Source organism: Poecilia formosa, unplaced genomic scaffold (assembly GCF_000485575.1).
Source record: "Poecilia formosa unplaced genomic scaffold, Poecilia_formosa-5.1.2 Scaffold690, whole genome shotgun sequence".
Lineage (NCBI taxonomy): Eukaryota > Metazoa > Chordata > Actinopteri > Cyprinodontiformes > Poeciliidae > Poecilia > Poecilia formosa.
The window spans coordinates 153,832-156,948 of NW_006800629.1; the positions used below are offsets into that span (position 1 = coordinate 153,832).

Here is a 3,117-nt window from a genome sequence, read left to right on the forward strand (position 1 = left end):
GTTGTGGTGGATGTAGCAATACCAAGTGACTACAACATCAGGAAAAAGGAGCATGAGAAACTGGAGACATACCAGGGCCACAAGAGGAACTGGAAAAGGCCTGGAAGGTGAAGACCACAGTGGTGCCTCTGGTAGAGGACCCGAGCTCAGAGGATGAAAAGGGAATTTTTTTATAGATAGATAGATAGATAGATAGATAGATAGATAGATAGATAGATAGATAGATAGATAGATAGATAGATAGATAGATAGATAGATAGATGTCTCATCGTAACATTGGACTTAATTTACTTGATTTACTTGTTGGATTACATTATGTTGTCAGGCTTCATGTCTATAATATGTGATTATTCATAAATTTTCGCCTGAGCACCGCGGTGATTGATTAGCTGATTTTAACACTGGGTCTACTGATGACTTGGTGTGTGGGTTGTCCTTTTTTAGTGCTAATGGAACCAAAACACACTGAACTGATAAGTCATGTAATGTCTAATCCAGTAATATATATTCATTCATATATACATCAGTGCTGCTGCCTCTCTGTCCTTCCATCTTCTCTCACACATGCTGCTACTTAGCAGTAGGTGTCAGGATTACTTTGTGTTGCATTCAATGTTGTCGGAAAAAGGAGATTCATGCGCTAATGTCCGATTTGCCATAACTATTTACTGAAGTCATAGTCACCAGCTGTGGTGGCAACAGGGGTGGCAAGGCTCTCAGTTGAAGTGGCAACTGCCAACCCCAGCCACCCCAGTAGTTCCGCCCTTGCATGGAGGCTCTGTTTGTTGCCACTTAATATAGTTTTCTTCATAAACTTAACCTGGTTTTAATTAAGCTCAGTATGCCAAAGAGACTTTGATATTGTGAGGCTGTTATAATTCGTTCATCATTGTTTTTATCTTCAACATATTTTTGCAGTCTAATCAAATTAAGATGAAAGCCAGGGATCAAGTATTAGGAAACCTATAGATTTTCCTGTCTCAGAAGAGGCTCTAGCTCCACCAGATCACCACACTGGGATGAACCTCCACATCAGCTTTATGGTGGAAGGATTTATTTATTTTTTTTACACTGGGCAGCTGGCTAAATTTTTAACAGCAAAAACTGGTGGATTACCAACACTAAGTGCTTAATAAATATGATTTGATTTAAAAAAAATATTTGGACAGAATTTATTCCCCTTGTTAATCTACCATTTCTCTTTCATACATTTTATTCTTTGTTAGCTTTCAGGGCCCTGTGATGGACTGGTTACCTGTCCAGGGTGGACCCTGCCTCTCATCTGATAACTGCCGGAGATGGGCACCACAAGCCCCTCTCACCACTCTGCAAAAATCAGCGTGTTCAGATCATGGGTGAAAAGCTTTTAAGGTAGTTTATCTCCCTTAAGTTTGCACTTAAAACAGCTTCATAGTTAAAGCCAACATCAGCTGATTCTATGATATTGCTGACTATTTTTTCTACTTCTAACATAAACAGGCAAAGAAGACACCCAGAAATGTTTTTCCACCCCAGGCATCTGGTCTCAATCATCATCAGTTCTGATGATGCCACATGCATAGCGAGTCCACAGCATCCTAAAATTGTAAGTCATACGTTTTTCTGTACTCTTTAAATTACAGTGCTTTCTCTGTTTAATTGCTCTATTGCTCTTTTTTGTAGGTTTCTGTAAAGTGCAGTGGTGCAGTGAATGGGAATGTTCCGTCATTGATCCTCACTGTTCTTAGGAAGGAGAAATGTCATTTTGTCTTGAGTAATACTGGAATACTGTGATATTGAATTAAAACAATACTCTGTCCTTAGAGAAATATTTTTCATATGTCCTCTAAAGCAGTGGTCCCCAACCCCCGGTCCGTGGACCAATTGGTACCGGGCCGCGCAAGAAATAATTAAATATTTTCGTTTTATGTATTATTTGAGTCTGGAGGATCTTTTATTTTGAAAATCCTTTAACCGGATTCTCTCGGTTACTTGCGCGCCAACACTGAGCCCACAAGCAGCAAAATGAGTAAGAAACAGGTCAGATGTCTTTGGAAATTTTCTTTGCAAAGGGGAAAAGGCTCAGAGAAGAGACAGGAGAATGGATTTATCCCGGACCGGTAGGTGAGTCCCACATTACAAGTCCGCTCTGCGTAACATGCGGCGACCGGCTGCTAATGAGGCAATGAAGCTTCAAACTGCTTCGCCACGTAGAGACCGAGCAGGCTGTGGATATAAGTAACACTTGGGGTGTCATTGTCTCCCATCACTCCCAGATGGGACCGTCTCGTTGCAGAGAAACAAGCTCAGGGCTCCTGTTAGTCATTATCGTGTGTTAAAATTTTCACGAAAGTAAAATGTTCGTCTTTGTGGCGCATCTGTATCTTATTTTGAAGGGATATGTAAACGTTACCATAGCGACCAGAGTCAGAGAGCGTTTGGGCAGTGGTCAAGAGGAGATGAGTAGAGCTTGTGAGTCTTAAGTCTGGTTTAGGCGGCAAGATTTAAGAATTGTCAGCCAATTCTCCAAACCTCTGTGACCACAGAGCTGATAAGTACAACAGGTTCGATCGGTTTGTGTCTCCAGCCACATGGCAAGAGCAACAAACCACACGAACCGATTCCAGTCAAGAACATCGCGATTCCAGAAGAAAATCCACAAAACTCCCAATATGGCGTAACCCAGGTTAACATAATCCTCACTAAATGTAAGCCTTTTCATAAAAATAGCTTTAAAATAGATAAATAGGACATAAATAAATAAATAAATAGGAGAATAGGTGTTAAAACAGTTAAAATATAAAAAGTAATTACAGACACAAGTGTTGTATTTCATTTCAATCTGTAGAGACTCACGCAGAGAGAGAAACAGCAGTTAGACAATTTTATTGGATCGATAATTTGGCACTCGGACACCGGCGGAAGATGTACGAGCTGAGAATCGCAGCTAGCTTGAATGATCGGCTCGAATGAAGCTCAGGTAGGTCTTCCCCCGGGCCCAGTCACTGGTGGTGGAGCGGACCTTGGAGAGAGGAGTCTTTAGGGGACCTGGGGTGTCTGGGAGGCTGGTGGTGGAAAGGGGGAAGAGGTGGATTGAAGCACAACTGAAGCGGGTGGATCTGTGGTTGCTTCATCTTT

General features: G+C 41.6%; 2 long non-coding RNA genes across 2 annotated transcripts in view; both read left to right on the top strand.

The window, feature by feature from the left end:
• LOC107834620 (uncharacterized) overlaps nt 1-2,838 on the top strand; it is a 17,211-nt gene extending 14,373 nt beyond the window's left edge. The window contains exon 3 of the long non-coding RNA XR_001660426.1: nt 2,828-2,838. This is a non-coding gene — a long non-coding RNA (uncharacterized LOC107834620). The remainder of the gene's footprint in view (nt 1-2,827) is intronic.
• LOC107834618 (uncharacterized) lies at nt 501-1,788 on the top strand. The gene is made up of 3 exons (XR_001660424.1): nt 501-1,371; nt 1,480-1,585; nt 1,663-1,788. It is a non-coding gene; the product is annotated as an uncharacterized LOC107834618 (long non-coding RNA).
• Nucleotides 2,839-3,117: the final 279 nt, after the last annotated feature.